This window comes from Heterodontus francisci, unplaced genomic scaffold (assembly GCF_036365525.1).
Source record: "Heterodontus francisci isolate sHetFra1 unplaced genomic scaffold, sHetFra1.hap1 HAP1_SCAFFOLD_800, whole genome shotgun sequence".
In the NCBI taxonomy this organism is placed as follows: domain Eukaryota; kingdom Metazoa; phylum Chordata; class Chondrichthyes; order Heterodontiformes; family Heterodontidae; genus Heterodontus; species Heterodontus francisci.
The window spans coordinates 347,672-360,707 of NW_027142223.1; the positions used below are offsets into that span (position 1 = coordinate 347,672).

General features: G+C 49.9%; 4 non-coding genes across 4 annotated transcripts; all 4 read left to right on the forward strand.

The window, feature by feature from the left end:
* Window positions 1-532: 532 nt before the first annotated feature.
* trnae-uuc (transfer RNA glutamic acid (anticodon UUC)) lies at window positions 533-604 on the forward strand. Its single transcript has one exon. It is a non-coding gene; the product is annotated as a tRNA-Glu (tRNA).
* A 3,554-nt stretch (window positions 605-4,158) lies between these two features.
* On the forward strand, window positions 4,159-4,230 carry trnae-uuc (transfer RNA glutamic acid (anticodon UUC)). The gene has a single exon. It is a non-coding gene; the product is annotated as a tRNA-Glu (tRNA).
* Window positions 4,231-7,782: 3,552 nt separating this feature from the next.
* Window positions 7,783-7,854, forward strand: trnae-uuc (transfer RNA glutamic acid (anticodon UUC)). The gene has a single exon. It is a non-coding gene; the product is annotated as a tRNA-Glu (tRNA).
* A 3,553-nt stretch (window positions 7,855-11,407) lies between these two features.
* Window positions 11,408-11,479, forward strand: trnae-uuc (transfer RNA glutamic acid (anticodon UUC)). Its single transcript has one exon. It is a non-coding gene; the product is annotated as a tRNA-Glu (tRNA).
* Window positions 11,480-13,036: the final 1,557 nt, after the last annotated feature.

The following is a 13,036-nucleotide window of genomic DNA, read 5'->3' on the forward strand; positions in this document are numbered from 1 at the left end:
TGGAGTCCTTACAGGAGGTAGGGTGTGAAGAAGTGTAGTCGAGGTAGCTATGGGAGTCGGTGGGCTTATAATAGATATTGGTAGACAACCTATCCCCAGAGATGGAGACAGAGAAGTCGAGGAAGGGAAGGGAAGTGTTGGAGTTGGACCAAGTAAAGGTGAGAGAAGGGTGGAAATTAGAAGCAAAGTTGATAAAAGTTTTCCAGTTGGGGGCGGGAGCAGGAAACGGCACCGATACAGTCATCAATGTACCGGACAAAGAGTTGGGGGAGGGGGCCTGAGTCGGACACAAAAAGACAGGCATCACTAGGACCCATGCGGGTACCCATAGCAACACCTTTTACTTGAAGGAAGTGAGTGGAGTTGAAGGAGAAGTTGTTCAATGTGACAACAAGCAGAATGTGCACCTTGTGGAAATGAGGTGCTGACTCCCTCTAGCCACAGGGGATGGTGTGTGTGGAGCTGCAGTGTGAGCTGAGCCTGGGGACTGTCTTTGTGTCTATTGTGTCAGTGCCTCTGTTCTTCACCCACTTCCCACATGGTCTAGCGGTTAGGATTCCTGGTTTTCACCCAGGCGGCCTGGGTTCGACTCCCGGTGTGGGAACGGCAAACTTTTACACACGGCCGCCCAGCTTGTCTGCAGCGAGTGCCGTGGCTGTTGCTTCCTCCCTCGCAGGTGACACCTCTTAAAGGGACAGCGCACAGAACCTCAGCACCGCCGGCTGAAGGAGAGCAAGCAAAAAAAATCTGCAGCGGGAGCCGTGGCGAGTGGGACAGAGACAGAATCCTAGAAAGTTTAAGGCACAGAAAGAGGCCACTTGGCCCATCGTGTCTGTGCTGGTCGAAAAGCGATCCACCCATTCTAATCCCACCTTCCAGCGTTTGGTCCGTCGCCCTGCAGATTATGGAACATGAGGTACATATCCAGACTCCTTTTGAATGAGTTGAGGGTCTCTGCCTCAACTACCCTTTCAGGCAGTGAGTTCCAGACCCCCAACACCCTCTGAGTGAAAATCCTTTTCCTCATCTCCCCTCTAATCCTTCTACCAATCACTTTAAATCTATTCCCCCTCATCACTGACCTCTCTGCTAAGGTGAATAGAACCTTCACCTCCACTCTATCCAGGCCCCTTAAAATGTTGTACATTTCAATTGGATCTCCCCTCAGCCTTCTCTGTTCCAAGGAGAACAACACCAGCCTATCCAATCTTTCCTCATAGCTGCATTTCTCCAGTCCTGGCAACATCCTCATAAATCTCCTCTGTACCCTCTCTAGTGCAATTGCATCCTTTCTGTAATGAGGTGACCAGAACTGCACACAGTACTCAAGTTGTGGCCTAACCAATGAGTTATACAGTTCCAGCATAACCTCCCTGCTCTTATATTCTATACCTCGGTTAATAAAGGAAAGGATTCCATAGGCCTTCTTATCCACCTTATCGACCTGTCCTGCTACCTTCAGGTATCTGTGGATATTCACTCCAAGGTCCCTCACTTCCTCTGCACCTCTCAGTATTCTCCCATTAATCGTGTATTCCTTTGCCTTGTTTGACCTCCCCAAATGCATCACCTCACACTTCTCCAGGTTAAATTCCATTTGCCACTTCTCTGCCCATCTGACCAGACCATCAATATCTTCCTGCAGCCTCCAGCTATCCCCCTCGCTATCTACCACACGGCCAATCTTTGTGTCGTCTGCAAACTTCTTGATCATGCCCCCTACATTTACGTCTATCTGCGCCCTCAGCTCACCTGTTTTATTTGCTCTACTCCTTGCATTGAAATGAATCCCCCCCCGAGCACTGCCAAACTCTTGTTTTTTAACTTTCCAACCCTCATTTCCTCTGTCTTCCGGACTCATCCATTAGTTTTCTCCCTTCCATTTTCATTTCTGATTTTGTCCCAACTGAGTCTACCCTCAGGTCCCCATCCCCCGGCCAAACTAGTTTAAACCCTCCCCAACAGCACGAGCAAAACGTCCCGCAAGGAACTCAGTCCCGGCTCTGTTTAGGTGCAAACCGTCCGGCCCGTACAGGTCCCATCTCCCCCAGAGCCACTCCCAATGTCCCAGGAATCTAAAGCCCTCCTTCCTGCACCCCCTCTGAAGGCCAAGCTCCCGTATGCTTTGCTAACCACTCTCTCAATATGTCCTGCCACCTTCAAAGATCGATGCACAAGCACCCCCAGGTCCCTCTGTCCCTGCACACTGTTACTAATATCCTGTATTTAATTTGAGTGCGATATCTGGGGATGGGTAAAGCAGATGTGTAGAGCTGTGTTTTGTCAGGGAGTGAGGAAGGCATGAAGTGAGACAGACTGACCAGGCAGAATAAAAGCAAAATACTGCGGATGCTGGAAATCTGAAATAAAAACAAGACATGCTGGAAACACTCAGCAGGTCTGGCAGCATCTGTGGAGAGAGAAGCAGAGTTAACGTTTCAGGTCAGTGACCCTTCATCAGAACTGACAAATATTAGAAATGTAATAGGTTTTAAGCAAGTAAAGCAGGGGTGGGGGCAAGAGATGACCAAAGAGAAGTTGTTGATAGGACAGGGCCACAGAGAATAACTGACCAGAAGGTCAGGGAGCAAAGGCAAACGGTCTGCTAATGGTGTGCTGAAAGAGAATGCGTTAGTACAGAGAGGGTGTTAATTGACAGAAAACTGAACAGCCTGGCCAAAAGCACAAACATGGACAAAAACAGTGGGTAGGCACAGTAGAAACAAACTGAATGAAGGAAAATAAAATAATCTAATAAAAAATAAAAAAATAACTAAAAATAAAAGTAAAATGGGGGGCCCGTCATGCTCTGAAATTATTGAACTCAATGTTCAGTCCGGCAGGCTGTAGTGTGCCTAATCGGTAAATGAGATGCTGTTCCTCGAGCTTGCGTTGATGTTCACTGGAACACTGCAGCAATCCCAGGACAGAGATGTGAGCATGAGAGCAGGGGGGGAGTGTCGAAATGGCCAGCAACCGGAAGCTCAGGGTCCTGCTTGCGGACTGGGCGGAGGTGTTCCGCAAAGCGGTCACCCAGTCTGCGTTTGGTCTCCCCAATGTAGAGGAGACCACACTGTGAGCAGCGAATACAGTATACTACATTGAAAGAAGTACAAGTAAATCGCTGCTTCACCTGAAAGGAGTGTTTGGGGCCTGGGATAGTGAGGAGGGAGGAGGTAAATGGGCAGGTATTACACCTCCTGTTACTGCAGGGGATGGTGCCGTGGGAAGGGGACTAGGTGGTGGGGGTAATGGAGGAGTGGACCAGAGTGTCACGGAGGGAACGATCCCTTCGGAATGCTGACAGGGGAAGGGTGGGGAAGATGCGTTTGGTAGTGGCATCACGCTGGAGGTGGCGGAAATGACGGAGGATGATCCTTTGGATATGGAGGCTGTTGGGGTGGAAAGTGAGGACAAGGGGAAGACTGTCACGGTTCTGGGAGGGAGGGGAAGGGGTCAGGGTATAGGTGCGGGGAATGGGCCGGACACGGTTGAGGGCCCTGTCAACAACAGTTGGGGGGTAAATCCTCGGTTGAGGAAAAAGGAAGACATATCAGAAGCACCATCACGGAAGGTTGCATCATCAGAGCAGATGCGTCGGAGACGTAGAAACTGGGAGAATGGAATGGAGTCCTTACAGGAGGTAGGGTGTGAAGAAGTGTAGTCGAGGTAGCTGTGGGAGTCAGTGGGCTTATAATGGATATTAGTAGACAGCCTATCCCCAGAGATGGAGACAGAGAAGTCGAGGAAGGGAAGGGAAGTGTCGGAGTTGGACCAAGTAAAGGTGAGAGAAGGGTGGAAATTAGAAGCAAAGTTGATAAAAGTTTTCCAGTTGGGGGCGGGAGCAGGAAACGGCACCGATACAGTCATCAATGTACCGGGAAAAGAGTTGGGGGAGGGGGCCTGAGTCGGACACAAAAAGACAGGCATCGCTAGGACCCATGCGGGTACCCATAGCAACATCTTTTACTTGAAGGAAGTGAGTGGAGTTGAAGGAGAAGTTGTTCAATGTGACAACAAGCAGAATGTGCACCTTGTGGAAATGAGGTGCTGACTCCCTCTAGCCACAGGGGATGGTGTGTGTGGAGCTGCAGTGTGAGCTGAGCCTGGGGACTGTCTTTGTGTCTATAGTGTCAGTGCCTCTGCTCTTCACCCACTTCCCACATGGTCTAGCAGTTAGGATTCCTGGTTTTCACCCAAGCGGCCCGGGTTCGACTCCCGGTGTGGGAACGGCAAACTTTTACACACGGCTGCCCAGTTTGTCTGCAGCGGGTGCCGTGGCTGTTGCTTCCTCCCTCGCAGGTGACACCTCTTAAAGGGACAGCGCACAGAAACTCAGCACCGCCGGCTGAAGGAGAGCAAGCAAAAAAATCTGCAGCGGGAGCCGTGGCGAGTGGGACAGAGACAGAATCCCAGAAGGTTTAAGGCACAGAAAGAGGCCACTTGGCCCATCGTGTCTGTGCTGGTCGAAAAGCGATCCACCCATTCTAATCCCACCTTCCAGCGTTTGGTCCGTCGCCCTGCAGATTATGGAACATGAGGTACATATCCAGACTCCTTTTGAATGAGTTGAGGGTCTCTGCCTCAACTACCCTTTCAGGCAGTGAGTTCCAGACCCCCAACACCCTCTTAGTGGAAATCCTTTTCCTCATCTCCCCTCTAATCCTTCTACCAATCACTTTAAATCTATGCCCCCTCGTCACTGACCTCTCTGCTAAGGTGAATAGACCCTTCACCTCCACTCTATCCAGGCCCCTCAAAATGTTGTACATTTCAATCCGATCTCCCCTCAGCCTTCTCTGTTCCAAGGACAACAACCCCAGCCTATCCAATCTTTACTCATAGCCGCATTTTTCCAGTCCTGGCAACATCCTCGTAAATCTCCTCTGTACCCTCTCTAGTGCAATTACATCCTTTCTGTAATGAGGTGACCAGAACTGCACACAGTACTCAAGTTGTGGCCTAACCAATGAGTTATACAGTTCCAGCATAACCTCCCTGCTCTTATATTCTATACCTCGGTTAATAAAGGAAAGGATTCCATATGCCTTCTTAACCACCTTATCGACCTGTCCTGCTACCTTCAGGTATCTGTGGACATTCACTCCAAGGTCCCTCACTTCCTCTGCACCTCTCAGTATTCTCCCATTAATCGTGTATTCCTTTGCCTTGTTTGACCTCCCCAAATGCATCACCTCACACTTCTCCAGGTTAAATTCCATTTGCCACTTCTCTGCCCATCTGACCAGACCATCGATATCTTCCTGCAGCCTCCAGCTATCCCCCTCGCTATCTACCACACGGCCAATCTTTGTGTCGTCTGCAAACTTCTTGATCATGCCCCCTACATTTACGTCTATCTGCGCCCTCAGCTCACCTGTTTTATTTGCTCTGCTCCTTGCATTGAAATAAATCCCCCCCGAGCACTGCCAAACTCTTGTTTTTTAACTTTCTAACCCTCATTTCCTCTGTCTTTTGGACTCACCCATTAGTTTTCTGCCTTCCTTTTTCATTTCTGATTTTGTCCCAACTGAATCTACCCTCAGGTACCCATCTCCCGGCCAAAGTAATTTAAACGCTCCCCAACAGCACTAGCAAAACGTCCCGCAAGGAACTCAGTCCCGGCTCTGTTTAGGTGCAAACCGTCCGGCCCGTACAGGTCCCATCTCCCCCCGAGCCACTCCCAATGTCCCAGGAATCTAAAGCCCTCCTTCCTGCACCCCCTCTGAAGGCCAAGCTCCCGTATGCTTTGCTAACCACTCTCTCAATATGTCCTGCCACCTTCAAAGATCGATGCACAAGCACCCCCAGGTCCCTCTGTCCCTGCACACTGTTACTAATATCCTGTATTTAATTTGAGTGCGATATCTGGGGATGGGTAAAGCAGATGTGTAGAGCTGTGTTTTGTCAGGGAGTGAGGAAGGCATGAAGTGAGACAGACTGACCAGGCAGAATAAAAGCAAAATACTGCGGATGCTGGAAATCTGAAATAAAAACAAAACATGCTGGAAACACTCAGCTGGTCTTGCAGCATCTGTGGAGAGAGAAGCAGAGTTAACGTTTCAGGTCAGTGACCCTTCATCAGAACTGACAAATATTAGAAATGTAATAGGTTTTAAGCAAGTAAAGCAGGGGTGGGGGCAAGAGATGACCAAAGAGAAGTTGTTGATAGGACAGGGCCACAGAGAATAACTGACCAGAAGGTCAGGGAGCAAAGGCAAACGGTCTGCTAATGGTGTGCTGAAAGAGAATGTGTTAGTCCAGAGAGGGTGTTAATTGACAGAAAACTGAACAGCCTGGCCAAAAGCACAAACATGGACAAAAACAGTGGGTAGGCACAGTAGAAACAAACTGAATGAAGGAAAATAAAATAATCTAATTAAAAATAAAAAAATAACTAAAAATAAAAGTAAAATGGGGGGCCCGTCATGCTCTGAAATTATTGAACTCAATGTTCAGTCCGGCAGGCTGTAGTGTGCCTAATCGGTAAATGAGATGCTGTTCCTCGAGCTTGCGTTGATGTTCACTGGAACACTGCAGCAATCCCAGGACAGAGATGTGAGCATGAGAGCAGGGGGGGAGTGTCGAAATGGCCAGCAACCGGAAGCTCAGGGTCCTGCTTGCGGACTGGGCGGAGGTGTTCCGCAAAGCGGTCACCCAGTCTGCGTTTGGTCTCCCCAATGTAGAGGAGACCACACTGTGAGCAGCGAATACAGTATACTACATTGAAAGAAGTACAAGTAAATCGCTGCTTCACCTGAAAGGAGTGTTTGGGGCCTGGGATAGTGAGGAGGGAGGAGGTAAATGGGCAGGTATTACACCTCCTGTTACTGCAGGGGATGGTGCCGTGGGAAGGGACCTAGGTGGTGGGGGTAATGGAGGAGTGGACCAGGGTGTCACGGAGGGAACGATCCCTTCGGAATGCTGACAGGGGAAGGGTGGGGAAGATGCGTTTGGTAGTGGCATCACGCTGGAGGTGGCGGAAATGACGGAGGATGATCCTTTGGATATGGAGGCTGTTGGGGTGGAAAGTGAGGACAAGGGGAAGACTGTCACGGTTCTGGGAGGGAGGGGAAGGGGTCAGGGTATAGGTGCGGGGAATGGGCCGGACACGGTTGAGGGCCCTGTCAACAACAGTTGGGCGGTAAATCCTCGGTTGAGGAAAAAGGAAGACATATCAGAAGCACCATCACGGAAGGTTGCATCATCAGAGCAGATGCGTCGGAGACGGAGAAACTGGGAGAATGGAATGGAGTCCTTACAGGAGGTAGGGTGTGAAGAAGTGTAGTCGAGATAGCTGTGGGAGTCGGTGGGCTTATAATGGATATTAGTAGACAACCTATCCCCAGAGATGGAGACAGAGAAGTCGAGGAAGGGAAGGGAAGTGTCGGAGTTGGACCAAGTAAAGGTGAGAGAAGGGTGGAAATTAGAAGCAAAGTTGATAAAAGTTTTCCAGTTGGGGGCGGGAGCAGGAAACGGCACCGATACAGTCATCAATGTACCGGAAAAAGAGTTGGGGGAGGGGGCCTGAGTCGGACACAAAAAGGCAGGCATCGCTAGGACCCATGCGGGTACCCATAGCAACATCTTTTACTTGAAGGAAGTGAGTGGAGTTGAAGGAGAAGTTGTTCAATGTGACAACAAACAGAATGTGCACCTTGTGGAAATGAGGTGCTGACTCCCTCTAGCCACAGGGGATGGTGTGTGTGGAGCTGCAGTGTGAGCTGAGCCTGGGGACTGTCTTTGTGTCTATAGTGTCAGTGCCTCTGCTCTTCACCCACTTCCCACATGGTCTAGCGGTTAGGATTCCTGGTTTTCACCCAAGCGGCCCGGGTTCGACTGCCGGTGTGGGAACGGCAAACCTTTACACACGGCTGCCCAGTTTGTCTGCAGCGGGTGCCGTGGCTGCTGCTTCCTCCCTCGCAGGTGACACCTCTTAAAGGGACAGCGCACAGAAACTCAGCACCGCCGGCTGAAGGAGAGCAAGCAAAAAAAATCTGCAGCGGGAGCCGTGGCGAGTGGGACAGAGACAGAATCCTAGAACGTTTAAGGCACAGAAAGAGGCCACTTGGCCCATCGTGTCTGTGCTGGTCGAAAAGCGATCCACCCATTGTAATCCCACCTTCCAGCGTTTGGTCCGTAGCCCTGCAGATTATGGAACATGAGGTGCATATCCAGACTCCTTTTGAATGAGTTGAGGGTTTCTGCCTCAACTACCCTTTCAGGCAGTGAGTTCCAGACCCCCAACACCCTCTGAGTGAAAATCCTTTTCCTCATCTCCCCTCTAATCCTTCTACCAATCACTTTAAATCTATGCCCCCTCGTCACTGACCTCTCTGCTAAGGTGAATAGACCCTTCACCTCCACTCTATCCAGGCCCCTCAAAATGTTGTACATTTCAATCCGATCTCCCCTCAGCCTTCTCTGTTCCAAGGAGAACAACACCAGCCTATCCAATCTTTCCTCATAGCTGCATTTTTCCAGTCCTGGCAACATCCTCATAAATCTCCTCTGTACCCTCTCTAGTGCAATTACATCCTTTCTGTAATGAGGTGACCAGAACTGCACACAGTGCTCAAGTTGTGGTCTAACCAATGAGTTATACAGTTCCAGCATAACCTCCCTGCTCTTATATTCTATACCTCGGTTAATAAAGGAAAGGATTCCATAGGCCTTCTTATCCACCTTATCGACCTGTCCTGCTACCTTCAGGTATCTGTGGATATTCACTCCAAGGTCCCTCACTTCCTCTGCACCTCTCAGTATTCTCCCATTAATCGTGTATTCCTTTGCCTTGTTTGACCTCCCCAAATGCATCACCTCACACTTCTCCAGGTTAAATTCCATTTGCCACTTCTCTGCCCATCTGACCAGACCATCAATATCTTCCTGCAGCCTACAGCTATCCCCCTCGCTATCTACCACACGGCCAATCTTTGTGTCGTCTGCAAACTTCTTGATCATGCCCCCTACATTTACGTCTATCTGCGCCCTCAGCTCACCTGTTTTATTTGCTCTGCTCCTTGCATTGAAATGAATCCCCCCCGAGCACTGCCAAACTCTTGTTTTTTAACTTTCCAACCCTCATTTCCTCTGTCTTCCGGACTCATCCATTAGTTTACTCCCTTCCTTTTTCATTTCTGATTTTGTCCCAACTGAGTCTACCCTCAGGTCCCCATCCCCCAGCCAAACTAGTTTAAACCCTCCCCAACAGCACGAGCAAAACGTCCCGCAAGGAACTCAGTCCCGGCTCTGTTTAGGTGCAAACCGTCCGGCCCGTACAGGTCCCATCTCCCCCAGAGCCAGTCCCAATGTCCCAGGAATCTAAAGCCCTCCTTCCTGCACCCCCTCTGAAGGCCAAGCTCCCGTATGCTTTGCTAACCACTCTCTCAATATGTCCTGCCACCTTCAAAGATCGATGCACAAGCACCCCCAGGTCCCTCTGTCCCTGCACACTGTTACTAATATCCTGTATTTAATTTGAGTGCGATATCTGGGGATGGGTAAAGCAGATGTGTAGAGCTGTGTTTTGTCAGGGAGTGAGGAAGGCATGAAGTGAGACAGACTGACCAGGCAGAATAAAAGCAAAATACTGCGGATGCTGGAAATCTGAAATAAAAACAAGACATGCTGGAAACACTCAGCTGGTCTGGCAGCATCTGTGGAGAGAGAAGCAGAGTTAACGTTTCAGGTCAGTGACACTTCATCAGAACTGACAAATATTAGAAATGTAATAGGTTTTAAGCAAGTAAAGCAGGGGTGGGGGCAAGAGATGACCAAAGAGAAGTTGTTGATAGGACAGGGCCACAGAGAATAACTGACCAGAAGGTCAGGGAGCAAAGGCAAACGGTCTGCTAATGGTGTGCTGAAAGAGAATGCGTTAGTACAGAGAGGGTGTTAATTGACAGAAAACTGAACAGCCTGGCCAAAAGCACAAACATGGACAAAAACAGTGGGTAGGCACAGTAGAAACAAACTGAATGAAGGAAAATAAAATAATCTAATAAAAAATAAAAAAATAACTAAAAATAAAAGTAAAATGGGGGGCCCGTCATGCTCTGAAATTATTGAACTCAATGTTCAGTCCGGCAGGCTGTAGTGTGCCTAATCGGTAAATGAGATGCTGTTCCTCGAGCTTGCGTTGATGTTCACTGGAACACTGCAGCAATCCCAGGACAGAGATGTGAGCATGAGAGCAGGGGGGGAGTGTCGAAATGGCCAGCAACCGGAAGCTCAGGGTCCTGCTTGCGGACTGGGCGGAGGTGTTCCGCAAAGCGGTCACCCAGTCTGCGTTTGGTCTCCCCAATGTAGAGGAGACCACACTGTGAGCAGCGAATACAGTATACTACATTGAAAGAAGTACAAGTAAATCGCTGCTTCACCTGAAAGGAGTGTTTGGGGCCTGGGATAGTGAGGAGGGAGGAGGTAAATGGGCAGGTATTACACCTCCTGTTACTGCAGGGGATGGTGCCGTGGGAAGGGACCTAGGTGGTGGGGGTAATGGAGGAGTGGACCAGGGTGTCACGGAGGGAACGATCCCTTCGGAATGCTGACTGGGGAAGGGTGGGGAAGATGCGTTTGGTAGTGGCATCACGCTGGAGGTGGCGGAAATGACGGAGGATGATCCTTTGGATATGGAGGCTGTTGGGGTGGAAAGTGAGGACAAGGGGAAGACTGTCACGGTTCTGGGAGGGAGGGGAAGGGGTCAGGGTATAGGTGCGGGGAATGGGCCGGACACGGTTGAGGGCCCTGTCAACAACAGTTGGGGGGTAAATCCTCGGTTGAGGAAAAAGGAAAACATATCAGAAGCACCATCACGGAAGGTTGCATCATCAGAGCAGATGCGTCGGAGACGGAGAAACTGGGAGAATGGAATGGAGTTCTTACAGGAGGTAGGGTGTGAAGAAGTGTAGTCGAGATAGCTGTGGGAGTCGGTGGGCTTATAATTGATATTAGTAGACAACCTATCCCCAGAGATGGAGACAGAGAAGTCAAGGAAGGGAAGGGAAGTGTCGGAGTTGGACCAAGTAAAGGTGAGAGAAGGGTGGAAATTAGAAGCAAAGTTGATAAAAGTTTTCCAGTTGGGGGCGGGAGCAGGAAACGGCACCGATGCAGTCATCAATGTACCGGGAAAAGAGTTGGGGGAGGGGACCTGAGTCGGACACAAAAAGACAGGCATCACTAGGACCCATGCGGGTACCCATAGCAACACCTTTTACTTGAAGGAAGTGAGTGGAGTTGAAGGAGAAGTTGTTCAATGTGACAACAAGCAGAATGTGCACCTTGTGGAAATGAGGTGCTGACTCCCTCTAGCCACAGGGGATGGTGTGTGTGGAGCTGCAGTGTGGACTGAGCCTGGGGACTGTCTTTGTGTCTATAGTGTCAGTGCCTCTACTCTTCACCCACTTCCCACATGGTCTAGCGGTTAGGATTCCTGGTTTTCACCCAAGCGGCCCGGGTTCGACTCCCGGTGTGGGAACGGCAAACTTTTACACACGGCTGCCCAGTTTGTCTGCAGCGGGTGCCGTGGCTGTTGCTTCCTCCCTCACAGGTGACACCTCTTAAAGGGACAGCGCACAGAAACTCAGCACCGCCGGCTGAAGGAGAGCAAGCAAAAAAAATCTGCAGCGGGAGCCGTGGCGAGTGGGACAGAGACAGAATCCTAGAAAGTTTAAGGCACAGAAAGAGGCCACTTTACCCAACGTGTCTGTGCTGGTCGAAAAGCGATCCACCAATTCTAATCCCACCTTCCAGCATTTGGTCCGTCGCCCTGCAGATTATGGAACATGAGGTACATATCCAGACTCCTTTTGAATGAGTTGAGGGTCTCTGCCTCAACTACCCTTTCACGCAGTGAGTTCCAGACCCCCAACACCCTCTGAGTGGAAATCCTTTTCCTCATCTCCCCTCTAATCCTTCTACCAATCACTTTAAATCTATGCCCCCTCGTCACTGACCTCTCTGCTAAGGTGAATAGAACCTTCACCTCCACTCTATCCAGGCCCCTCAAAATGTTGTACATTTCAATCCGATTTCCCCTCAGCCTTCTCTGTTCCAAGGAGAACAACCCCAGCCTATCCAATCTTTCCTCATAGCTGCATTTTTCCAGTCCTGGCAACATCCTCATAAATCTCCTTTGTACCCTCTCTAGTGCAATTACATCCTTTCTGTAATGAGGTGACCAGAACTGCACACAGTGCTCAAGTTGTGGCCTAACCAATGTGTTAAACAGTTCCAGCATAACCTCCCTGCTCTTATATTCTATACCTCGGCTAATAAAGGAAAGGATTCCATAGGCCTTCTTATCCACCTTATCGACCTGTCCTGCTACCTTCAGGTATCTGTGGACATTCACTCCAAGGTCCCTCACTTCCTCTGCACCTCTCAGTATTCTCCCATTAATCGTGTATTCCTTTGCCTTGTTTGACCTCCCCAAATGCATCACCTCACACTTCTCCAGGTTAAATTCCATTTGCCACTTCTCTGCCCATCTGACCAGACCATCAATATCTTCCTGCAGCCTACAGCTATCCTCCTAGCTATCTACCACACGGCCAATCTTTGTGTCGTCTGCAAACTTCTTGATCATGCCCCCTACATTTACGTCTATCTGCGCCCTCAGCTCACCTGTTTTATTTGCTCTGCTCCTTGCATTGAAATGAATCCCCCCCGAGCACTGCCAAACTCTTGTTTTTTAACTTTCTAACCCTCATTTCCTCTGTCTTCCGGACTCATCCATTAGTTTTCTCCCTTCCTTTTTCATTTCTGATTTTGTCCCAACTGAGTCTACCCTCAGGTCCCCATCCCCCGGCCAAACTAGTTTAAACCCTCCCCAACAGCAGTAGCAAAACGTCCCGCAAGGAACTCAGTCCCGGCTCAGTTTAGGTGCAAACCGTCCGGCCCGTACAGGTCCCATCTCCCCCAGAGCCAGTCCCAATGTCCCAGGAATCTAAAGCCCTCCTTCCTGCACCCCCTCTGAAGGCCAAGCTCCCGTATGCTTTGCTAACCACTCTCTCAATATGTCCTGCCACCTTCA